Source organism: Triturus cristatus, chromosome 1_2 (genome assembly GCF_964204655.1).
Source record: "Triturus cristatus chromosome 1_2, aTriCri1.1, whole genome shotgun sequence".
Classification (NCBI taxonomy): domain Eukaryota; kingdom Metazoa; phylum Chordata; class Amphibia; order Caudata; family Salamandridae; genus Triturus; species Triturus cristatus.
Window position 1 is genome coordinate 383,432,795 of NC_140580.1, and position 27,362 is coordinate 383,460,156.

A 27,362-nucleotide genomic window follows, 5' to 3' on the forward strand; every position below is an offset into this window, starting at 1 on the left:
GGTAATTTTTGAATATTTAATTTCTTGACTGTAAATGACTATTGCATGTGAATTATCACTTTTGGAACTAAAATAAGTGTCTTTAGAGTCATTTTAATGCCTGAAATTGATCGAAATAGAAGCTTCTGAGTAGGAGAAAAAGTCTGTAAAAATGGCAATTTTGGTCACATTGAGGCTTTAAAAAGCAGTTATTCAACATGAAGCATAATCCAAATTACATTTTGAAGCAATTTTTCTACAGTCCAAAAAGTCAATTTTCTGATAAAAAACGATGACACGTGACCTGTCGAACTTTCTCCAGATTGTCAGAAATTTTTATTTTTTAAGTTACATTATTTGACTGTAAATGAATTTTGCATGTGAATTATCACTTTTGAAACTAAAATAAGTGTTTTTAGAGTCATTTTAATGCCTGAAATTGGTCGAAATAGAAGCTTCTGAGTAGGAGAAAAAGTCTGTAAAAATGGCAATTTTGGTCACAATGAAGCTTTAAAAAGTAGTTATTCAACATGAGGCACAATCCAAATGACATTTTGAATCATTTTTTCTACAGTCCAAAAAATCAATTTTCTGATGAAAAATGATGACCCGTGACCTGTCGAACTTTCTCCAGATGGTCAAAAATGGTAATTTTCTAATATTGAATTTTTGGACTGTAAATGACCATTGCATGTGAATAATCACTTTTGGAACTAAAATAAGTGTCTTTAGAGTCATTTTAATGTCTGAAATTGGTCGAAATAGAAGCTTCTGAGTAGGAGAAAAAGTCTGTAAAAATGGCAATTTTGGTCACATTGAGGCTTCAAAAAGCAGTTATTCAACATGAGGCATAATCCAAATTACATTTTGAAGCAATTTTTCTACAGTCCAAAAGTCAATTTTCTGATGAAAAACGATGACCCGTGACCTGTCGAACTTTCTCCAGATTGTCAGAAATTTTTATTTTTTAAGTTACATTGTTTTACTGTAAATGAATTTTGCATGTGAATTATCACTTTTGGAACTAAAATAAGTGTTTTTAGAGTCATTTTAATGCCTGAAATTGGTCGAAATAGAAGCTTCTGAGTAGGAGAAAAAGTCTGTAAAAATGGCAATTTTGGTCATATTGAGGCTTCAAAAAGTAGTTATTCAACATGAGACACAATCCTAATGACATTTTGAATCAATTTTTCTACAGTCCAAAAAAATCAATTTTCTGATTCAAATCGATGACCCGTGACCTGTCGAACTTTCTTCAGATGGTCAAAAATGGAAAAAATGTTATATTTAATTTCTTGACTGTATATGACTATTGCATGTGAATTATCACTTTTGGAACTAAAATAGGTGTGTTTAGAGTCATTTTAATGCCTGGAATTGGTTGAAATAGAAGCTTCTGAGTACTAGAAAAAGTCTGTAAAAATGGCAATTTTGGTCACATTGAGGCTTTAAAAAGTAGTTATTCAACATGAAGCACAATCCAAATGACATTTTGAATTAATTTTTCTACAGTCCAAAAAATAAATTTTCTGATGAAAAACGATGACCCGTGACCTGTCAAACTTTCTCCAGATGGTCAAAATTGGTAATTTTTGAATATTTAATTTCTTGACTGTAAATGACTATTGCATGTGAATTATCACTTTTGGAACTAAAATAAGTGTCTTTAGAGTCATTTTAATGCCTGAAATTGGTCGAAATAGAAGCTTCTGAGTAGGAGAAAAAGTCTGTAAAAATGGCAATTTTGGTCACATTGAGGCTTTAAAAAGCAGTTATTCAACATGAAGCATAATCCAAATTACATTTTGAAGCAATTTTTCTACAGTCCAAAAAGTCAATTTTCTGATAAAAAACGATGACACGTGACCTGTCGAACTTTCTCCAGATTGTCAGAAATTTTTATTTTTTAAGTTACATTGTTTGACTGTAAATGAATTTTGCATGTGAATTATCACTTTTGGAACTAAAATAAGTGTTTTTAGAGTCATTTTAATGCCTGAAATTGGTCGAAATAGAAGCTTCTGAGTAGGAGAAAAAGTCTGTAAAAATGGCAATTTTGGTCACAATGAAGCTTTAAAAAGTAGTTATTCAACATGAGGCACAATCCAAATGACATTTTGAATCATTTTTTCTACAGTCCAAAAAATCAATTTTCTGATGAAAAATTATGACCCGTGACCTGTCGAACTTTCTCCAGATGGTCAAAAATGGTAATTTTCTAATATTGAATTTTTGGACTGTAAATGACCATTGCATGTGAATAATCACTTTTGGAACTAAAATAAGTGTCTTTAGAGTCATTTTAATGCCTGAAATTGGTCGAAATAGAAGCTTCTGAGTAGGAGAAAAAGTCTGTAAAAATGGCAATTTTGGTCACATTGAGGCTTCAAAAAGCAGTTATTCAACATGAGGCATAATCCAAATTACATTTTGAAGAAATTTTTCTACAGTCCAAAAAGTCAATTTTCTGATGAAAAACGATGACCCGTGACCTGTCGAACTTTCTCCAGATTGTCAGAAATTTTTATTTTTTAAGTTACATTGTTTGACTGTAAATGAATTTTGCATGTGAATTATCACTTTTGGAACTAAAATAAGTGTTTTTAGAGTCATTTTAATGCCTGAAATTGGTCGAAATAGAAGCTTCTGAGTAGGAGAAAAAGTCTGTAAAAATGGCAATTTTGGTCACAATGAAGCTTTAAAAAGTAGTTATTCAACATGAGGCACAATCCAAATGACATTTTGAATCATTTTTCTACAGTCCAAAAAATCAATTTTCTGATGAAAAATGATGACCCATGACCTGTCGAACTTTCTCCAGATGGTCAAAAATGGTAATTTTCTAATATTGAATTTTTGGACTGTAAATGACCATTGCATGTGAATAATCACTTTTGGAACTAAATAAGTGTCTTTAGAGTCATTTTAATGCCTGAAATTGGTCGAAATAGAAGCTTCTGAGTAGGAGAAATAGTCTGTAAAACTGGCAATTTTGGTCACATTGAGGCTTCAAAAAGTAGTTATTCAACATGAGGCACAATCCTAATGACATTTTGAATCAATTTTTCTACAGTCCAAAAAAATCAATTTTCTGATTCAAATCGATGACCCGTGACCTGTCGAACTTTCTTCAGATGGTCAAAAATGGTAATTTTTTTATATTTAATTTTTGGACTGTAAATGACCATTGCTTGTGAATAATCACTTTTGGAACTAAAATAAGTGTGTTTAGAGTCATTTTAATGCCTGAAATTGGTTGAAATAGAAGCTTCTGAGTAGGAGAAAAATTCTGTAAAAATGGCAATAACTTTGGTCACATTGAGGCTTTAAAAAGTAGTTATTCAACACGAGGCACAATCCAAATGACTTTTTGAATGAATTTTTCTACAGTCTAAAAAAATCAATTTTCTAATGAAAAACGATGACCCGTGACCTGTCGAACTTTCTCCAGATGGTCAAAAATGGTAATTTTCTACTATCGAATTTTTGGACTGTAAATGACCATTGCATGTGAATAATCACTTTTGGAACTAAAATAAGTGTGTTTAGAGTCGTTTTAATGTCAAAAATTGGTCAAAATAGAAGCTTCTGAGTAGGAGAAAAAGTCTGTAAAAATGGCAATTTAGGTCACATTGAGGCTTTAAAAAGAAGTTATTCAACATGAGGCACAATCCAAATGACATTTTGAATCAATTTTTCTACAGTCCAAAAAATCTATTTTCTGATGAAAAACGATGACCCGTGACCTGTCGAACTTTCTCCAGATTGTCAGAAATTTTTATTTTTTAATGTTACATTTTTTCACTGTAAATGAATTTTGCATGTGAATTATCACTTTTAGAACTAAAATAAGTGTGTTTAGAGTCATTTTAATGCCTGAAATTGGTCGAAATTGAAGCTTCTGAGTAGTAGTAAAAGTCTGTAAAAATGGCAAATTTGGTCACATTGAGGCATTAAAAAGTAGTTATTCCACAGGACGCACAATCCAAATGACATTTTGAATTAATTTTTCTACAGTCCAAAAAATAAATTTTCTGATGAAAAACGATGACCCGTGACCTGACGAACTTTCTCCAGATGGTCAAAAATGGTAATTTTTTTATATTTAATTTTTTGACTGTAAATGACTATTGCATGTGAATTATCACTTTTGGAACTAAAATAAGTGTTTTTTAGTCATTTAATGCCTGAAATTGGTCAAAATAGAAGCTTCTGAGTAGGAGAAAAAGTCTGTAAAAATGGCAATTTTGGTCACAATGAAGCTTTAAAAAGTAGTTATTCAACATGAGGCACAATCCAAATGACATTTTGAATCATTTTTTCTACAGTCCAAAAAATCAATTTTCTGATGAAAAATGATGACCCGTGACCTGTCGAACTTTCTCCAGATGGTCAAAAATGGTAATTTTCTAATATTGAATTTTTGGACTGTAAATGACCATTGCATGTGAATTATCACTTTTGGAACTAAAATAGGTGTTTTTAGTCATTTTAATGCCTGAAATTGGTCAAAATAGAAGCTTCTGAGTAGGAGAAAAAGTCGGTAAAACTGGCAATTTTGGTCATATTGAGGCTTCAAAAAGTAGTTACTCAACATGAGACACAATCCTAATGACATTTTGAATCAATTTTTCTACAGTCCAAAAAAATCAATTTTCTGATTCAAATCGATGACCCGTGACCTGTCGAACTTTCTTCAGATGGTCAAAAATGGAAAAAATGTTATATTTAATTTCTGACTGTATATGACTATTGCATGTGAATTATCACTTTTGGAACTAAAATAGGTGTGTTAGAGTCATTTTAATGCCTGGAATTGGTTGAAATAGAAGCTTCTGAGTACTAGAAAAAGTCTGTAAAAATGGCAATTTTGGTCACATTGAGGCTTTAAAAAGTAGTTATTCAACATGAAGCACAATCCAAATGACATTTTGAATTAATTTTTCTACAGTCCAAAAAATAAATTTTCTGATGAAAAACGATGACCCGTGACCTGTCAAACTTTCTCCAGATGGTCAAAATTGGTAATTTTTGAATATTTAATTTCTTGACTGTAAATGACTATTGCATGTGAATTATCACTTTTGGAACTAAAATAAGTGTCTTTAAAGTCATTTTAATGCCTGAAATTGGTCGAAATAGAAGCTTCTGAGTAGGAGAAAAAGTCTGTAAAAATGGCAATTTTGGTCACATTGAGGCTTTAAAAAGCAGTTATTCAACATGAAGCATAATCCAAATTACATTTTGAAGCAATTTTTCTACAGTCCAAAAAGTCAATTTTCTGATAAAAAACGATGACCCGTGACCTGTCGAACTTTCTCCAGATTGTCAGAAATTTTAATTTTTTAAGTTACATTGTTTGACTGTAAATGAATTTTGCATGTGAATTATCACTTTTGGAACTAAAATAAGTGTTTTTAGAGTCATTTTAATGCCTGAAATTGGTCGAAATAGAAGCTTCTGAGTAGGAGAAAAAGTCTGTAAAAATGGCAATTTTGGTCACAATGAAGCTTTAAAAAGTAGTTATTCAACATGAGGCACAATCCAAATGACATTTTGAATCATTTTTTCTACAGTCCAAAAATCAATTTTCTGATGAAAAATGATGACCCGTGACCTGTCGAACTTTCTCCAGATGGTCAAAAATGGTAATTTTCTAATATTGAATTTTTGGACTGTAAATGACCATTGCATGTGAATAATCACTTTTGGAACTAAAATAAGTGTCTTTAGAGTCATTTTAATGCCTGAAATTGGTCGAAATAGAAGCTTCTGAGTAGGAGAAAAAGTCTGTAAAAATGGCAATTTTGGTCACATTGAGGCTTCAAAAAGCAGTTATTCAACATGAGGCATAATCCAAATTACATTTTGAAGCAATTTTTCTACAGTCCAAAAAGTCAATTTTCTGATGAAAAACGATGACCCGTGACCTGTCGAACTTTCTCCAGATTGTCAGAAATTTTTATTTTTTAAGTTACATTGTTTGACTGTAAATGAATTTTGCATGTGAATTATCACTTTTGGAACTAAAATAAGTGTTTTTAGAGTCATTTTAATGCCTGAAATTGGTCGAAATAGAAGCTTCTGAGTAGGAGAAAAAGTCTGTAAAAATGGCAATTTTGGTCACAATGAAGCTTTAAAAAGTAGTTATTCAACATGAGGCACAATCCAAATGACATTTTGAATCATTTTTTCTACAGTCCAAAAAATCAATTTTCTGATGAAAATGATGACCCATGACCTGTCGAACTTTCTCCAGATGGTCAAAAATGGTAATTTTCTAATATTGAATTTTTGGACTGTAAATGACCATTGCATGTGAATAATCACTTTTGGAACTAAAATAAGTGTCTTTAGAGTCATTTTAATGCCTGAAATTGGTCGAAATAGAAGCTTCTGAGTAGGAGAAATAGTCTGTAAAACTGGCAATTTTGGTCACATTGAGGCTTCAAAACGTAGTTATTCAACATGAGGCACAATCCTAATGACATTTTGAATCAATTTTTCTACAGTCCAAAAAAATCAATTTTCTGATTCAAATCGATGACCCGTGACCTGTCGAACTTTCTTCAGATGGTCAAAAATGGTAATTTTTTTATATTTAATTTTTGGACTGTAAATGACCATTGCTTGTGAATAATCACTTTTGGAACTAAAATAAGTGTGTTTAGAGTCATTTTAATGCCTGAAATTGGTTGAAATAGAAGCTTCTGAGTAGGAGAAAAATTCTGTAAAAATGGCAATTTTGGTCACATTGAGGCTTTAAAAAGTAGTTATTCAACACGAGGCACAATCCAAATGACTTTTTGAATCAATTTTTCTACAGTCTAAAAAAATCAATTTTCTAATGAAAAACGATGACCCGTGACCTGTCGAACTTTCTCCAGATGGTCAAAAATGGTAATTTTCTACTATCGAATTTTTGGACTGTAAATGACCATTGCATGTGAATAATCACTTTTGGAACTAAAATAAGTGTGTTTAGAGTCGTTTTAATGTCAAAAATTGGTCAAAATAGAAGCTTCTGAGTAGGAGAAAAAGTCTGTAAAAATGGCAATTTAGGTCACATTGAGGCTTTAAAAAGTAGTTATTCAACATGAGGCACAATCCAAATGACATTTTGAATCAATTTTTCTACAGTCCAAAAAATCTATTTTCTGATGAAAAACGATGACCCGTGACCTGTCGAACTTTCTCCAGATTGTCAGAAATTTTTATTTTTTAATGTTACATTTTTTGACTGTAAATGAATTTTGCATGTGAATTATCACTTTTAGAACTAAAATAAGTGTGTTTAGAGTCATTTTAATGCCTGAAATTGGTCGAAATTGAAGCTTCTGAGTAGTAGTAAAAGTCTGTAAAAATGGCAAATTTGGTCACATTGAGGCATTAAAAAGTAGTTATTCCACAGGACGCACAATCCAAATGACATTTTGAATTAATTTTTCTACAGTCCAAAAAATAAATTTCTGATGAAAAACGATGACCCGTGACCTGACGAACTTTCTCCAGATGGTCAAAAATGGTAATTTTTTTATATTTAATTTTTTGACTGTAAATGACTATTGCATGTGAATTATCACTTTTGGAACTAAAATAAGTGTTTTTAGTCATTTTAATGCCTGAAATTGGTCAAAATAGAAGCTTCTGAGTAGGAGAAAAAGTCTGTAAAAATGGCAATTTTGGTCACAATGAAGCTTTAAAAAGTAGTTATTCAACATGAGGCAGAATCCAAATGACATTTTGAATCATTTTTTCTACTGTCCAAAAAATCAATTTTCTGATGAAAAATGATGACCCGTGACCTGTCGAACTTTCTCCAGATGGTCAAAAATGGTAATTTTCTAATATTGAATTTTTGGACTGTAAATGACCATTGCATGTGAATTATCACTTTTGGAACTAAAATAGGTGTTTTTAGTCATTTTAATGCCTGAAATTGGTTAAAATAGAAGCTTCTGAGTAGGAGAAAAAGTCTGTAAAAATGGCAATTTGGTCACAATGAAGCTTTAAAAAGTAGTTATTCAACATGAGGCACAATCCAAATGACATTTTGAATCATTTTTTCTACAGTCCAAAAAATCTATTTTCTGATGAAAAATGATGACCCGTGACCTGTCGAACTTTCTCCAGATGGTCAAAAATGGTAATTTTCTAATATTGAATTTTTGGACTGTAAATGACCATTGCATGTGAATAATCACTTTTGGAACTAAAATAAGTGTCTTTAGAGTCATTTTAATGCCTGAAATTGGTCGAAATAGAAGCTTCTGAGTAGGAGAAATAGTCTGTAAAACTGGCAATTTTGGTCACATTGAGGCTTCAAAAAGTAGTTATTCAACATGAGGCACAATCCTAATGACATTTTGAATCAATTTTTCTACAGTCCAAAAAAAAAAATTTCTGATGAAAAACGATGACCCGTGACCTGTCGAACTTTCTCCAGATGGTCAAAATTGGTAATTTTTTAACATTTAATTTCTTGACTGTAAATGACTATTGCATGTGAATTATCACTTTTGGAACTAAAATAAGTGTGTTTAGAGTCATTTTAATGCCTGAAATTGGTCGAAATAGAAGCTTCTGAGTAGGAGAAAAAGTCTGTAAAAATGGCAATTTTGGTCACATTGAGGCTTTAAAAAGCAGTTATTCAACATGAAGCATAATCCAAATTACATTTTGAAGCAATTTTTCTACAGTCCAAAAAGTCAATTTTCTGATAAAAAACGATGACCCGTGACCTGTCGAACTTTCTCCAGATTGTCAGAAATTTTTATTTTTTAAGTTACATTGTTTGACTGTAAATGAATTTTGCATGTGAATTATCACTTTTGGAACTAAAATAAGTGTTTTTAGAGTCATTTTAATGCCTGAAATTGGTCGAAATAGAAGCTTCTGAGTAGGAGAAAAAGTCTGTAAAAATGGCAATTTTGGTCACAATGAAGCTTTAAAAAGTAGTTATTCAACATGAGGCACAATCCAAATGACATTTTGAATCATTTTTTCTACAGTCCAAAAAATCAATTTTCTGATGAAAAATGATGACCCGTGACCTGTCGAACTTTCTCTAGATGGTCAAAAATGGTAATTTTCTAATATTGAATTTTTGGACTGTAAATGACCATTGCATGTGAATAATCACTTTTGGAACTAAAATAAGTGTCTTTAGAGTCATTTTAATGCCTGAAATTGGTCGAAATAGAAGCTTCTGAGTAGGAGAAATAGTCTGTAAAACTGGCAATTTTGGTCACATTGAGGCTTCAAAAAGTAGTTCTTCAACATGAGGCACAATCCTAATGACATTTTGAATCAATTTTTCTACAGTCCAAAAAAAACAATTTTCTGATTCAAATCGATGACCCGTGACCTGTCGAACTTTCTTCAGATGGTCAAAAATGGTAATTTTTTTATATTTAATTTTTGGACTGTAAATGACCATTGCTTGTGAATAATCACTTTTGGAACTAAAATAAGTGTGTTTAGAGTCATTTTAATGCCTGAAATTGGTTGAAATAGAACCTTCTGAGTAGGAGAAAAATTCTGTAAAAATGGCAATTTTGGTCACATTGAGGCTTTAAAAATTAGTTATTCAACACGAGGCACAATCCAAATGACTTTTTGAATCAATTTTTCTACAGTCTAAAAAAATCAATTTTCTAATGAAAAACGAAGACCCGTGACCTGTCGAACTTCCTCCAGATGGTCAAAAATTTTCATTTTTAATATTTAATTTTTTGACTGTAAATCACTATTGCATGTGAATTATCACATTTGTAACTTAAATAAGTGTGTTTAGAGTCATTTTAATGCCTGAAATTGGTCAAAATAGAAGCTTCTGAGTAGGAGAAAAAGTCGGTAAATACTGGCAATTTTGGTCACATTGAGGCGTTAAAAAGCAGTTACTCAACATGAGGCACAATCCAAATGACATTTTGAATCAATTTTTCTACAGTCGAAAAAATCTATTTTCTGATGAAAAACGATGGCCCGTGACCTGTCGAACTTTCTCCAGATGGTCAAAAATGGTAATTTTTTCATATTTAATTTTTTGACTGTAAATGACTATTGCATGTGAATTATCACTTTTGGAACTAAAATAAGTGTTTTTAGTCATTTTAATGCCTGAAATTGGTCAAAATAGAAGCTTCTGAGTAGGAGAAAAAGTCTGTAAAAATGGCAATTTTGGTCACAATGAAGCTTTAAAAAGTAGTTCTTCAACATGAGGCACAATCCAAATGACATTTTGAATCATTTTTTCTACAGTCCAAAAAATCAATTTTCTGATGAAAAATGATGACCCGTGACCTGTCGAACTTTCTCCAGATGGTCAAAAATGGTAATTTTCTAATATTGAATTTTTGGACTGTAAATGACCATTGCATGTGAATAATCACTTTTGGAACTAAAATAAGTGTCTTTAGAGTCATTTTAATGCCTGAAATTGGTCGAAATAGAAGCTTCTGAGTAGGAGAAAAAGTCTGTAAAACTGGCAATTTTGGTCATATTGAGGCTTCAAAAAGTAGTTATTCAACATGAGACACAATCCTAATGACATTTTGAATCAATTTTTCTACAGTCCAAAAAAATCAATTTTCTGATTCAAATCGATGACCCGTGACCTGTCGAACTTTCTTCAATGGTCAAAAATGGAAAAAATGTTATATTTAATTTCTTGACTGTATATGACTATTGCATGTGAATTATCACTTTTGGAACTAAAATAGGTGTGTTTAGAGTCATTTTAATGCCTGGAATTGGTTGAAATAGAAGCTTCTGAGTACTAGAAAAAGTCTGTAAAAATGGCAATTTTGGTCACATTGAGGCTTTAAAAAGTAGTTATTCAACATGAAGCACAATCCAAATGACATTTTGAATTAATTTTTCTACAGTCCAAAAAATAAATTTTCTGATGAAAAACGATGACCCGTGACCTGTCAAACTTTCTCCAGATGGTCAAAATTGGTAATTTTTGAATATTTAATTTCTTGACTGTAAATGACTATTGCATGTGAATTATCACTTTTGGAACTAAAATAAGTGTCTTTAGAGTCATTTTAATGCCTGAAATTGGTCGAAATAGAAGCTTCTGAGTAGGAGAAAAAGTCTGTAAAAATGGCAATTTTGGTCACATTGAGGCTTTAAAAAGCAGTTATTCAACATGAAGCATAATCCAAATTACATTTTGAAGCAATTTTTCTACAGTCCAAAAAGTCAATTTTCTGATAAAAAACGATGACCCGTGACCTGTCGAACTTTCTCCAGATTGTCAGAAATTTTTATTTTTTAAGTTACATTGTTTGACTGTAAATGAATTTTGCATGTGAATTATCACTTTTGGAACTAAAATAAGTGTTTTTAGAGTCATTTTAATGCCTGAAATTGGTCGAAATAGAAGCTTCTGAGTAGGAGAAAAAGTCTGTAAAAATGGCAATTTTGGTCACAATGAAGCTTTAAAAAGTAGTTATTCAACATGAGGCACAATCCAAATGACATTTTGAATCATTTTTTCTACAGTCCAAAAAATCAGTTTTCTGATGAAAAATGATGACCCGTGACCTGTCGAACTTTCTCCAGATGGTCAAAAATGGTAATTTTCTAATATTGAATTTTTGGACTGTAAATGACCATTGCATGTGAATAATCACTTTTGGAACTAAAATAAGTGTCTTTAGAGTCATTTTAATGCCTGAAATTGGTCGAAATAGAAGCTTCTGAGTAGGAGAAAAAGTCTGTAAAAATTGCAATTTTGGTCACATTGAGGCTTCAAAAAGCAGTTATTCAACATGAGGCATAATCCAAATTACATTTTGAAGCAATTTTTCTACAGTCCAAAAAGTCAATTTTCTGATGAAAAACGATGACCCGTGACCTGTCGAACTTTCTCCAGATTGTCAGAAATTTTTATTTTTTAAGTTACATTGTTTGACTGTAAATGAATTTTGCATGTGAATTATCACTTTTGGAACTAAAATAAGTGTTTTTAGAGTCATTTTAATGCCTGAAATTGGTCGAAATAGAAGCTTCTGAGTAGGAGAAAAAGTCTGTAAAAATGGCAATTTTGGTCACAATGAAGCTTTAAAAAGTAGTTATTCAACATGAGGCACAATCCAAATGACATTTTGAATCATTTTTCTACAGTCCAAAAAATCAATTTTCTGATGAAAAATGATGACCCATGACCTGTCGAACTTTCTCCAGATGGTCAAAAATGGTAATTTTCTAATATTGAATTTTTGGACTGTAAATGACCATTGCATGTGAATAATCACTTTTGGAACTAAAATAAGTGTCTTTAGAGTCATTTTAATGCCTGAAATTGGTCGAAATAGAAGCTTCTGAGTAGGAGAAATAGTCTGTAAAACTGGCAATTTTGGTCACATTGAGGCTTCAAAAAGTAGTTATTCAACATGAGGCACAATCCTAATGACATTTTGAATCAATTTTTCTACAGTCCAAAAAAATCAATTTTCTGATTCAAATCGATGACCCGTGACCTGTCGAACTTTCTTCAGATGGTCAAAAATGGTAATTTTTTTATATTTAATTTTTGGACTGTAAATGACCATTGCTTGTGAATAATCACTTTTGGAACTAAAATAAGTGTGTTTAGAGTCATTTTAATGCCTGAAATTGGTTGAAATAGAAGCTTCTGAGTAGGAGAAAAATTCTGTAAAAATGGCAATTTTGGTCACATTGAGGCTTTAAAAAGTAGTTATTCAACACGAGGCACAATCCAAATGACTTTTTGAATGAATTTTTCTACAGTCTAAAAAAATCAATTTTCTAATGAAAAACGATGACCCGTGACCTGTCGAACTTTCTCCAGATGGTCAAAAATGGTAATTTTCTACTATCGAATTTTTGGACTGTAAATGACCATTGCATGTGAATAATCACTTTTGGAACTAAAATAAGTGTGTTTAGAGTCGTTTTAATGTCAAAAATTGGTCAAAATAGAAGCTTCTGAGTAGGAGAAAAAGTCTGTAAAAATGGCAATTTAGGTCACATTGAGGCTTTAAAAAGAAGTTATTCAACATGAGGCACAATCCAAATGACATTTTGAATCAATTTTTCTACAGTCCAAAAAATCTATTTTCTGATGAAAAACGATGACCCGTGACCTGTCGAACTTTCTCCAGATTGTCAGAAATTTTTATTTTTTAATGTTACATTTTTTCACTGTAAATGAATTTTGCATGTGAATTATCACTTTTAGAACTAAAATAAGTGTGTTTAGAGTCATTTTAATGCCTGAAATTGGTCGAAATTGAAGCTTCTGAGTAGTAGTAAAAGTCTGTAAAAATGGCAAATTTGGTCACATTGAGGCATTAAAAAGTAGTTATTCCACAGGACGCACAATCCAAATGACATTTTGAATTAATTTTTCTACAGTCCAAAAAATAAATTTTCTGATGAAAAACGATGACCCGTGACCTGACGAACTTTCTCCAGATGGTCAAAAATGGTAATTTTTTTATATTTAATTTTTTGACTGTAAATGACTATTGCATGTGAATTATCACTTTTGGAACTAAAATAAGTGTTTTTAGTCATTTTAATGCCTGAAATTGGTCAAAATAGAAGCTTCTGAGTAGGAGAAAAAGTCTGTAAAAATGGCAATTTTGGTCACAATGAAGCTTTAAAAAGTAGTTATTCAACATGAGGCACAATCCAAATGACATTTTGAATCATTTTTTCTACTGTCCAAAAAATCAATTTTCTGATGAAAAATGATGACCCGTGACCTGTCGAACTTTCTCCAGATGGTCAAAAATGGTAATTTTCTAATATTGAATTTTTGGACTGTAAATGACCATTGCATGTGAATTATCACTTTTGGAACTAAAATAGGTGTTTTTAGTCATTTTAATGCCTGAAATTGGTTAAAATAGAAGCTTCTGAGTAGGAGAAAAAGTCTGTAAAAATGGCAATTTTGGTCACAATGAAGCTTTAAAAAGTAGTTATTCAACATGAGGCACAATCCAAATGACATTTTGAATCATTTTTTCTACAGTCCAAAAAATCTATTTTCTGATGAAAAATGATGACCCGTGACCTGTCGAACTTTCTCCAGATGGTCAAAAATGGTAATTTTCTAATATTGAATTTTTGGACTGTAAATGACTATTGCATGTGAATTATCACTTTTGGAACTAAAATAAGTGTGTTTAGAGTCATTTTAATGCCTGAAATTGGTCGAAATAGAAGCTTCTGAGTAGGAGAAAAAGTCTGTAAAAATGGCAATTTTGGTCACATTGAGGCTTTAAAAAGCAGTTATTCAACATGAAGCATAATCCAAATTACATTTTGAAGCAATTTTTCTACAGTCCAAAAAGTCAATTTTCTGATAAAAAACGATGACCCGTGACCTGTCGAACTTTCTCCAGATTGTCAGAAATTTTTATTTTTTAAGTTACATTGTTTGACTGTAAATGAATTTTGCATGTGAATTATCACTTTTGGAACTAAAATAAGTGTTTTTAGAGTCATTTTAATGCCTGAAATTGGTCGAAATAGAAGCTTCTGAGTAGGAGAAAAAGTCTGTAAAAATGGCAATTTTGGTCACAATGAAGCTTTAAAAAGTAGTTATTCAACATGAGGCACAATCCAAATGACATTTTGAATCATTTTTTCTACAGTCCAAAAAATCAATTTTCTGATGAAAAATGATGACCCGTGACCTGTCGAACTTTCTCTAGATGGTCAAAAATGGTAATTTTCTAATATTGAATTTTTGGACTGTAAATGACCATTGCATGTGAATAATCACTTTTGGAACTAAAATAAGTGTCTTTAGAGTCATTTTAATGCCTGAAATTGGTCGAAATAGAAGCTTCTGAGTAGGAGAAATAGTCTGTAAAACTGGCAATTTTGGTCACATTGAGGCTTCAAAAAGTAGTTATTCAACATGAGGCACAATCCTAATGACATTTTGAATCAATTTTTCTACAGTCCAAAAAAAACAATTTTCTGATTCAAATTGATGACCCGTGACCTGTCGAACTTTCTTCAGATGGTCAAAAATGGTAATTTTTTTATATTTAATTTTTGGACTGTAAATGACCATTGCTTGTGAATAATCACTTTTGGAACTAAAATAAGTGTGTTTAGAGTCATTTTAATGCCTGAAATTGGTTGAAATAGAACCTTCTGAGTAGGAGAAAAATTCTGTAAAAATGGCAATTTTGGTCACATTGAGGCTTTAAAAATTAGTTATTCAACACGAGGCACAATCCAAATGACTTTTTGAATCAATTTTTCTACAGTCTAAAAAAATCAATTTTCTAATGAAAAACGAAGACCCGTGACCTGTCGAACTTCCTCCAGATGGTCAAAAATTTTCATTTTTAATATTTAATTTTTTGACTGTAAATCACTATTGCATGTGAATTATCACATTTGTAACTTAAATAAGTGTGTTTAGAGTCATTTTAATGCCTGAAATTGGTCAAAATAGAAGCTTCTGAGTAGGAGAAAAAGTCGGTAAATACTGGCAATTTTGGTCACATTGAGGCGTTAAAAAGCAGTTACTCAACATGAGGCACAATCCAAATGACATTTTGAATCAATTTTTCTACAGTCGAAAAAATCTATTTTCTGATGAAAAACGATGGCCCGTGACCTGTCGAACTTTCTCCAGATGGTCAAAAATGGTAATTTTTTCATATTTAATTTTTTGACTGTAAATGACTATTGCATGTGAATTATCACTTTTGGAACTAAAATAAGTGTTTTTAGTCATTTTAATGCCTGAAATTGGTCAAAATAGAAGCTTCTGAGTAGGAGAAAAAGTCTGTAAAAATGGCAATTTTGGTCACAATGAAGCTTTAAAAAGTAGTTCTTCAACATGAGGCACAATCCAAATGACATTTTGAATCATTTTTTCTACAGTCCAAAAAATCAATTTTCTGATGAAAAATGATGACCCGTGACCTGTCGAACTTTCTCCAGATGGTCAAAAATGGTAATTTTCTAATATTGAATTTTTGGACTGTAAATGACCATTGCATGTGAATAATCACTTTTGGAACTAAAATAAGTGTCTTTAGAGTCATTTTAATGCCTGAAATTGGTCGAAATAGAAGCTTCTGAGTAGGAGAAAAAGTCTGTAAAACTGGCAATTTTGGTCATATTGAGGCTTCAAAAAGTAGTTATTCAACATGAGACACAATCCTAATGACATTTTGAATCAATTTTTCTACAGTCCAAAAAAATCAATTTTCTGATTCAAATCGATGACCCGTGACCTGTCGAACTTTCTTCAATGGTCAAAAATGGAAAAAATGTTATATTTAATTTCTTGACTGTATATGACTATTGCATGTGAATTATCACTTTTGGAACTAAAATAGGTGTGTTTAGAGTCATTTTAATGCCTGGAATTGGTTGAAATAGAAGCTTCTGAGTACTAGAAAAAGTCTGTAAAAATGGCAATTTTGGTCACATTGAGGCTTTAAAAAGTAGTTATTCAACATGAAGCACAATCCAAATGACATTTTGAATTAATTTTTCTACAGTCCAAAAAATAAATTTTCTGATGAAAAACGATGACCCGTGACCTGTCAAACTTTCTCCAGATGGTCAAAATTGGTAATTTTTGAATATTTAATTTCTTGACTGTAAATGACTATTGCATGTGAATTATCACTTTTGGAACTAAAATAAGTGTCTTTAGAGTCATTTTAATGCCTGAAATTGGTCGAAATAGAAGCTTCTGAGTAGGAGAAAAAGTCTGTAAAAATGGCAATTTTGGTCACATTGAGGCTTTAAAAAGCAGTTATTCAACATGAAGCATAATCCAAATTACATTTTGAAGCAATTTTTCTACAGTCCAAAAAGTCAATTTTCTGATAAAAAACGATGACCCGTGACCTGTCGAACTTTCTCCAGATTGTCAGAAATTTTTATTTTTTAAGTTACATTGTTTGACTGTAAATGAATTTTGCATGTGAATTATCACTTTTGGAACTAAAATAAGTGTTTTTAGAGTCATTTTAATGCCTGAAATTGGTCGAAATAGAAGCTTCTGAGTAGGAGAAAAAGTCTGTAAAAATGGCAATTTTGGTCACAATGAAGCTTTAAAAAGTAGTTATTCAACATGAGGCACAATCCAAATGACATTTTGAATCATTTTTTCTACAGTCCAAAAAATCAGTTTTCTGATGAAAAATGATGACCCGTGACCTGTCGAACTTTCTCCAGATGGTCAAAAATGGTAATTTTCTAATATTGAATTTTTGGACTGTAAATGACCATTGCATGTGAATAATCACTTTTGGAACTAAAATAAGTGTCTTTAGAGTCATTTTAATGCCTGAAATTGGTCGAAATAGAAGCTTCTGAGTAGGAGAAAAAGTCTGTAAAAATGGCAATTTTGGTCACATTGAGGCTTCAAAAAGCAGTTATTCAACATGAGGCATAATCCAAATTACATTTTGAAGCAATTTTTCTACAGTCCAAAAAGTCAATTTTCTGATGAAAAACGATGACCCGTGACCTGTCGAACTTTCTCCAGATTGTCAGAAATTTTTATTTTTTAAGTTACATTGTTTGACTGTAAATGAATTTTGCATGTGAATTATCACTTTTGGAACTAAAATAAGTGTTTTTAGAGTCATTTTAATGCCTGAAATTGGTCGAAATAGAAGCTTCTGAGTAGGAGAAAAAGTCTGTAAAAATGGCAATTTTGGTCACAATGAAGCTTTAAAAAGTAGTTATTCAACATGAGGCACAATCCAAATGACATTTTGAATCATTTTTCTACAGTCCAAAAAATCAATTTTCTGATGAAAAATGATGACCCATGACCTGTCGAACTTTCTCCAGATGGTCAAAAATGGTAATTTTCTAATATTGAATTTTTGGACTGTAAATGACCATTGCATGTGAATAATCACTTTTGGAACTAAAATAAGTGTCTTTAGAGTCATTTTAATGCCTGAAATTGGTCGAAATAGAAGCTTCTGAGTAGGAGAAATAGTCTGTAAAACTGGCAATTTTGGTCACATTGAGGCTTCAAAAAGTAGTTATTCAACATGAGGCACAATCCTAATGACATTTTGAATCAATTTTTCTACAGTCCAAAAAAATCAATTTTCTGATTCAAATCGATGACCCGTGACCTGTCGAACTTTCTTCAGATGGTCAAAAATGGTAATTTTTTTATATTTAATTTTTGGACTGTAAATGACTATTGCATGTGAATTATCACTTTTGGAACTAAAATAAGTGTTTTTAGTCATTTTAATGCCTGAAATTGGTCAAAATAGAAGCTTCTGAGTAGGAGAAAAAGTCTGTAAAAATGGCAATTTTGGTCACAATGAAGCTTTAAAAAGTAGTTATTCAACATGAGGCACAATCCAAATGACATTTTGAATCATTTTTTCTACTGTCCAAAAAATCAATTTTCTGATGAAAAATGATGACCCGTGACCTGTCGAACTTTCTCCAGATGGTCAAAAATGGTAATTTTCTAATATTGAATTTTTGGACTGTAAATGACCATTGCATGTGAATTATCACTTTTGGAACTAAAATAGGTGTTTTTAGTCATTTTAATGCCTGAAATTGGTTAAAATAGAAGCTTCTGAGTAGGAGAAAAAGTCTGTAAAAATGGCAATTTTGGTCACAATGAAGCTTTAAAAAGTAGTTATTCAACATGAGGCACAATCCAAATGACATTTTGAATCATTTTTTCTACAGTCCAAAAAATCTATTTTCTGATGAAAAATGATGACCCGTGACCTGTCGAACTTTCTCCAGATGGTCAAAAATGGTAATTTTCTAATATTGAATTTTTGGACTGTAAATGACTATTGCATGTGAATTATCACTTTTGGAACTAAAATAAGTGTGTTTAGAGTCATTTTAATGCCTGAAATTGGTCGAAATAGAAGCTTCTGAGTAGGAGAAAAAGTCTGTAAAAATGGCAATTTTGGTCACATTGAGGCTTTAAAAAGCAGTTATTCAACATGAAGCATAATCCAAATTACATTTTGAAGCAATTTTTCTACAGTCCAAAAAGTCAATTTTCTGATAAAAAACGATGACCCGTGACCTGTCGAACTTTCTCCAGATTGTCAGAAATTTTTATTTTTTAAGTTACATTGTTTGACTGTAAATGAATTTTGCATGTGAATTATCACTTTTGGAACTAAAATAAGTGTTTTTAGAGTCATTTTAATGCCTGAAATTGGTCGAAATAGAAGCTTCTGAGTAGGAGAAAAAGTCTGTAAAAATGGCAATTTTGGTCACAATGAAGCTTTAAAAAGTAGTTATTCAACATGAGGCACAATCCAAATGACATTTTGAATCATTTTTTCTACAGTCCAAAAAATCAATTTTCTGATGAAAAATGATGACCCGTGACCTGTCGAACTTTCTCTAGATGGTCAAAAATGGTAATTTTCTAATATTGAATTTTTGGACTGTAAATGACCATTGCATGTGAATAATCACTTTTGGAACTAAAATAAGTGTCTTTAGAGTCATTTTAATGCCTGAAATTGGTCGAAATAGAAGCTTCTGAGTAGGAGAAATAGTCTGTAAAACTGGCAATTTTGGTCACATTGAGGCTTCAAAAAGTAGTTATTCAACATGAGGCACAATCCTAATGACATTTTGAATCAATTTTTCTACAGTCCAAAAAAAACAATTTTCTGATTCAAATTGATGACCCGTGACCTGTCGAACTTTCTTCAGATGGTCAAAAATGGTAATTTTTTTATATTTAATTTTTGGACTGTAAATGACCATTGCTTGTGAATAATCACTTTTGGAACTAAAATAAGTGTGTTTAGAGTCATTTTAATGCCTGAAATTGGTTGAAATAGAACCTTCTGAGTAGGAGAAAAATTCTGTAAAAATGGCAATTTTGGTCACATTGAGGCTTTAAAAATTAGTTATTCAACACGAGGCACAATCCAAATGACTTTTTGAATCAATTTTTCTACAGTCTAAAAAAATCAATTTTCTAATGAAAAACGAAGACCCGTGACCTGTCGAACTTCCTCCAGATGGTCAAAAATTTTCATTTTTAATATTTAATTTTTTGACTGTAAATCACTATTGCATGTGAATTATCACATTTGTAACTTAAATAAGTGTGTTTAGAGTCATTTTAATGCCTGAAATTGGTCAAAATAGAAGCTTCTGAGTAGGAGAAAAAGTCGGTAAATACTGGCAATTTTGGTCACATTGAGGCGTTAAAAAGCAGTTACTCAACATGAGGCACAATCCAAATGACATTTTGAATCAATTTTTCTACAGTCGAAAAAATCTATTTTCTGATGAAAAACGATGGCCCGTGACCTGTCGAACTTTCTCCAGATGGTCAAAAATGGTAATTTTTTCATATTTAATTTTTTGACTGTAAATGACTATTGCATGTGAATTATCACTTTTGGAACTAAAATAAGTGTTTTTAGTCATTTTAATGCCTGAAATTGGTCAAAATAGAAGCTTCTGAGTAGGAGAAAAAGTCTGTAAAAATGGCAATTTTGGTCACAATGAAGCTTTAAAAAGTAGTTCTTCAACATGAGGCACAATCCAAATGACATTTTGAATCATTTTTTCTACAGTCCAAAAAATCAATTTTCTGATGAAAAATGATGACCCGTGACCTGTCGAACTTTCTCCAGATGGTCAAAAATGGTAATTTTCTAATATTGAATTTTTGGACTGTAAATGACCATTGCATGTGAATAATCACTTTTGGAACTAAAATAAGTGTCTTTAGAGTCATTTTAATGCCTGAAATTGGTCGAAATAGAAGCTTCTGAGTAGGAGAAAAAGTCTGTAAAACTGGCAATTTTGGTCATATTGAGGCTTCAAAAAGTAGTTATTCAACATGAGACACAATCCTAATGACATTTTGAATCAATTTTTCTACAGTCCAAAAAAATCAATTTTCTGATTCAAATCGATGACCCGTGACCTGTCGAACTTTCTTCAATGGTCAAAAATGGAAAAAATGTTATATTTAATTTCTTGACTGTATATGACTATTGCATGTGAATTATCACTTTTGGAACTAAAATAGGTGTGTTTAGAGTCATTTTAATGCCTGGAATTGGTTGAAATAGAAGCTTCTGAGTACTAGAAAAAGTCTGTAAAAATGGCAATTTTGGTCACATTGAGGCTTTAAAAAGTAGTTATTCAACATGAAGCACAATCCAAATGACATTTTGAATTAATTTTTCTACAGTCCAAAAAATAAATTTTCTGATGAAAAACGATGACCCGTGACCTGTCAAACTTTCTCCAGATGGTCAAAATTGGTAATTTTTGAATATTTAATTTCTTGACTGTAAATGACTATTGCATGTGAATTATCACTTTTGGAACTAAAATAAGTGTCTTTAGAGTCATTTTAATGCCTGAAATTGGTCGAAATAGAAGCTTCTGAGTAGGAGAAAAAGTCTGTAAAAATGGCAATTTTGGTCACATTGAGGCTTTAAAAAGCAGTTATTCAACATGAAGCATAATCCAAATTACATTTTGAAGCAATTTTTCTACAGTCCAAAAAGTCAATTTTCTGATAAAAAACGATGACCCGTGACCTGTCGAACTTTCTCCAGATTGTCAGAAATTTTTATTTTTTAAGTTACATTGTTTGACTGTAAATGAATTTTGCATGTGAATTATCACTTTTGGAACTAAAATAAGTGTTTTTAGAGTCATTTTAATGCCTGAAATTGGTCGAAATAGAAGCTTCTGAGTAGGAGAAAAAGTCTGTAAAAATGGCAATTTTGGTCACAATGAAGCTTTAAAAAGTAGTTATTCAACATGAGGCACAATCCAAATGACATTTTGAATCATTTTTTCTACAGTCCAAAAAATCAGTTTTCTGATGAAAAATGATGACCCGTGACCTGTCGAACTTTCTCCAGATGGTCAAAAATGGTAATTTTCTAATATTGAATTTTTGGACTGTAAATGACCATTGCATGTGAATAATCACTTTTGGAACTAAAATAAGTGTCTTTAGAGTCATTTTAATGCCTGAAATTGGTCGAAATAGAAGCTTCTGAGTAGGAGAAAAAGTCTGTAAAAATGGCAATTTTGGTCACATTGAGGCTTCAAAAAGCAGTTATTCAACATGAGGCATAATCCAAATTACATTTTGAAGCAATTTTTCTACAGTCCAAAAAGTCAATTTTCTGATGAAAAACGATGACCCGTGACCTGTCGAACTTTCTCCAGATTGTCAGAAATTTTTATTTTTTAAGTTACATTGTTTGACTGTAAATGAATTTTGCATGTGAATTATCACTTTTGGAACTAAAATAAGTGTTTTTAGAGTCATTTTAATGCCTGAAATTGGTCGAAATAGAAGCTTCTGAGTAGGAGAAAAAGTCTGTAAAAATGGCAATTTTGGTCACAATGAAGCTTTAAAAAGTAGTTATTCAACATGAGGCACAATCCAAATGACATTTTGAATCATTTTTCTACAGTCCAAAAAATCAATTTTCTGATGAAAAATGATGACCCATGACCTGTCGAACTTTCTCCAGATGGTCAAAAATGGTAATTTTCTAATATTGAATTTTTGGACTGTAAATGACCATTGCATGTGAATAATCACTTTTGGAACTAAAATAAGTGTCTTTAGAGTCATTTTAATGCCTGAAATTGGTCGAAATAGAAGCTTCTGAGTAGGAGAAATAGTCTGTAAAACTGGCAATTTTGGTCACATTGAGGCTTCAAAAAGTAGTTATTCAACATGAGGCACAATCCTAATGACATTTTGAATCAATTTTTCTACAGTCCAAAAAAATCAATTTTCTGATTCAAATCGATGACCCGTGACCTGTCGAACTTTCTTCAGATGGTCAAAAATGGTAATTTTTTTATATTTAATTTTTGGACTGTAAATGACCATTGCTTGTGAATAATCACTTTTGGAACTAAAATAAGTGTGTTTAGAGTCATTTTAATGCCTGAAATTGGTTGAAATAGAAGCTTCTGAGTAGGAGAAAAATTCTGTAAAAATGGCAATTTTGGTCACATTGAGGCTTTAAAAAGTAGTTATTCAACACGAGGCACAATCCAAATGACTTTTTGAATGAATTTTTCTACAGTCTAAAAAAATCAATTTTCTAATGAAAAACGATGACCCGTGACCTGTCGAACTTTCTCCAGATGGTCAAAAATGGTAATTTTCTACTATCGAATTTTTGGACTGTAAATGACCATTGCATGTGAATAATCACTTTTGGAACTAAAATAAGTGTGTTTAGAGTCGTTTTAATGTCAAAAATTGGTCAAAATAGAAGCTTCTGAGTAGGAGAAAAAGTCTGTAAAAATGGCAATTTAGGTCACATTGAGGCTTTAAAAAGAAGTTATTCAACATGAGGCACAATCCAAATGACATTTTGAATCAATTTTTCTACAGTCCAAAAAATCTATTTTCTGATGAAAAACGATGACCCGTGACCTGTCGAACTTTCTCCAGATTGTCAGAAATTTTTATTTTTTAATGTTACATTTTTTCACTGTAAATGAATTTTGCATGTGAATTATCACTTTTAGAACTAAAATAAGTGTGTTTAGAGTCATTTTAATGCCTGAAATTGGTCGAAATTGAAGCTTCTGAGTAGTAGTAAAAGTCTGTAAAAATGGCAAATTTGGTCACATTGAGGCATTAAAAAGTAGTTATTCCACAGGACGCACAATCCAAATGACATTTTGAATTAATTTTTCTACAGTCCAAAAAATAAATTTTCTGATGAAAAACGATGACCCGTGACCTGACGAACTTTCTCCAGATGGTCAAAAATGGTAATTTTTTTATATTTAATTTTTTGACTGTAAATGAATATTGCATGTGAATTATCACTTTTGGAACTAAAATAAGTGTTTTTAGTCATTTTAATGCCTGAAATTGGTCAAAATAGAAGCTTCTGAGTAGTAGAAAAAGTCTGTAAAAATGGCAATTTTGGTCACAATGAAGCTTTAAAAAGTAGTTATTCAACATGAGGCACAATCCAAATGACATTTTGAATCATTTTTTCTACAGTCCAAAAAATCAATTTTCTGATGAAAAATGATGACCCGTGACCTGTCGAACTTTCTCCAGATGGTCAAAAATGGTAATTTTCTAATATTGAATTTTTGGACTGTAAATGACCATTGCATGTGAATTATCACTTTTGGAACTAAAATAGGTGTTTTTAGTCATTTTAATGCCTGAAATTGGTCAAAATAGAAGCTTCTGAGTAGGAGAAAAAGTCTGTAAAAATGGCAATTTTGGTCACAATGAAGCTTTAAAAAGTAGTTATTCAACATGAGGCACAATCCAAATGACATTTTGAATCATTTTTTCTACAGTCCAAAAAATCAATTTTCTGATGAAAAATGATGACCCGTGACCTGTCGAACTTTCTCCAGATGGTCAAAAATGGTAATTTTCTAATATTGAATTTTTGGATTGTAAATGACCATTGCATGTGAATAATCACTTTTGGAACTAAAATAAGTGTCTTTAGAGTCATTTTAATGCCTGAAATTGGTCGAAATAGAAGCTTCTGAGTAGGAGAAATAGTCTGTAAAACTGGCAATTTTGGTCACATTGAGGCTTCAAAAAGTAGTTATTCAACATGAGGCACAATCCTAATGACATTTTGAATCAATTTTTCTACAGTCCAAAAAAAAAAATTTCTGATGAAAAACGATGACCCGTGACCTGTCGAACTTTCTCCAGATGGTCAAAATTGGTAATTTTTTAATATTTAATTTCTTGACTGTAAATGACTATTGCATGTGAATTATCACTTTTGGAACTAAAATAAGTGTGTTTAGAGTCATTTTAATGCCTGAAATTGGTCGAAATAGAAGCTTCTGAGTAGGAGAAAAAGTCTGTAAAAATGGCAATTTTGGTCACATTGAGGCTTTAAAAAGCAGTTATTCAACATGAAGCATAATCCAAATTACATTTTGAAGCAATTTTTCTACAGTCCAAAAAGTCAATTTTCTGATAAAAAACGATGACCCGTGACCTGTCGAACTTTCTCCAGATTGTCAGAAATTTTTATTTTTTAAGTTACATTGTTTGACTGTAAATTAATTTTGCATGTGAATTATCACTTTTGGAACTAAAATAAGTGTTTTTAGAGTCATTTTAATGCCTGAAATTGGTCGAAATTGAAGCTTCTGAGTAGTAGTAAAAGTCTGTAAAAATGGCAAATTTGGTCACATTGAGGCATTAAAAAGTAGTTATTCCACAGGACGCACAATCCAAATGACATTTTGAATTAATTTTTCTACAGTCCAAAAAATAAATTTTCTGATGAAAAACGATGACCCGTGACCTGACGAACTTTCTCCAGATGGTCAAAAATGGTAATTTTTTTATATTAAATTTTTTGACTGTAAATGACTATTGCATGTGAATTATCACTTTTGGAACTAAAATAAGTGTTTTTAGTCATTTTAATGCCTGAAATTGGTCAAAATAGAAGCTTCTGAGTAGGAGAAAAAGTCTGTAAAAATGGCAATTTTGGTCACAATGAAGCTTTAAAAAGTAGTTATTCAACATGAGGCACAATCCAAATGACATTTTGAATCATTTTTTCTACAGTCCAAAAAATCAATTTTCTGATGAAAAATGATGACCCGTGACCTGTCGAACTTTCTCCAGATGGTCAAAAATGGTAATTTTCTAATATTGAATTTTTGGACTGTAAATGACCATTGCATGTGAATTATCACTTTTGGAACTAAAATAGGTGTTTTTAGTCATTTTAATGCCTGAAATTGGTCAAAATAGAAGCTTCTGAGTAGGAGAAAAAGTCTGTAAAAATGGCAATTTTGGTCACAATGAAGCTTTAAAAAGTAGTTATTCAACATGAGGCACAATCCAAATGACATTTTGAATCATTTTTTCTACAGTCCAAAAAATCAATTTTCTGATGAAAAATGATGACCCGTGACCTGTCGAACTTTCTCCAGATGGTCAAAAATGGTAATTTTCTAATATTGAATTTTTGGACTGTAAATGACCATTGCATGTGAATAATCACTTTTGGAACTAAAATAAGTGTCTTTAGAGTCATTTTAATGCCTGAAATTGGTCGAAATAGAAGCTTCTGAGTAGGAGAAATAGTCTGTAAAACTGGCAATTTTGGTCACATTGAGGCTTCAAAAAGTAGTTATTCAACATGAGGCACAATCCTAATGACATTTTGAATCAATTTTTCTACAGTCCAAAAAAAAAAATTTCTGATGAAAAACGATGACCCGTGACCTGTCGAACTTTCTCCAGATGGTCAAAATTGGTAATTTTTTAATATTTAATTTCTTGACTGTAAATGACTATTGCATGTGAATTATCACTTTTGGAACTAAAATAAGTGTGTTTAGAGTCATTTTAATGCCTGAAATTGGTCGAAATAGAAGCTTCTGAGTAGGAGAAAAAGTCTGTAAAAATGGCAATTTTGGTCACATTGAGGCTTTAAAAAGCAGTTATTCAACATGAAGCATAATCCAAATTACATTTTGAAGCAATTTTTCTACAGTCCAAAAAGTCAATTTTCTGATAAAAAACGATGACCCGTGACCTGTCGAACTTTCTCCAGATTGTCAGAAATTTTTATTTTTTAAGTTACATTGTTTGACTGTAAATTAATTTTGCATGTGAATTATCACTTTTGGAACTAAAATAAGTGTTTTTAGAGTCATTTTAATGCCTGAAATTGGTCGAAATAGAAGCTTCTGAGTAGGAGAAAAAGTCTGTAAAAATGGCAATTTTGGTCACATTGAAGCTTTAAAAAGTAGTTATTCAACATGAGGCACAATCCAAATGACATTTTGAATCATTTTTTCTACAGTCCAAAAAATCAATTTTCTAATGAAAAATGATGACCCGTGACCTGTCGAACTTTCTCCAGATGGTCAAAAATGGTAATTTTCTAATATTGAATTTTTGGACTGTAAATGACCATTGCATGTGAATAATCACTTTTGGAACTAAAATAAGTGTCTTTAGAGTCATTTTAATGCCTGAAATTGGTCGAAATAGAAGCTTCTGAGTAGGAGAAATAGTCTGTAAAACTGGCAATTTTGGTCACATTGAGGCTTCAAAAAGTAGTTATTCAACATGAGGCACAATCCTAATGACATTTTGAATCAATTTTTCTACAGTCCAAAAAAATCAATTTTCTGATTCAAATCGATGACCCGTGACCTGTCGAACTTTCTTCAGATGGTCAAAAATGGTAATTTTTTTATATTTAATTTTTGGACTGTAAATGACCATTGCTTGTGAATAATCACTTTTGGAACTAAAATAAGTGTGTTTAGAGTCATTTTAATGCCTGAAATTGGTCGAAATAGAAGCTTCTGAGTAGGAGAAATAGTCTGTAAAACTGGCAATTTTGAGCTCA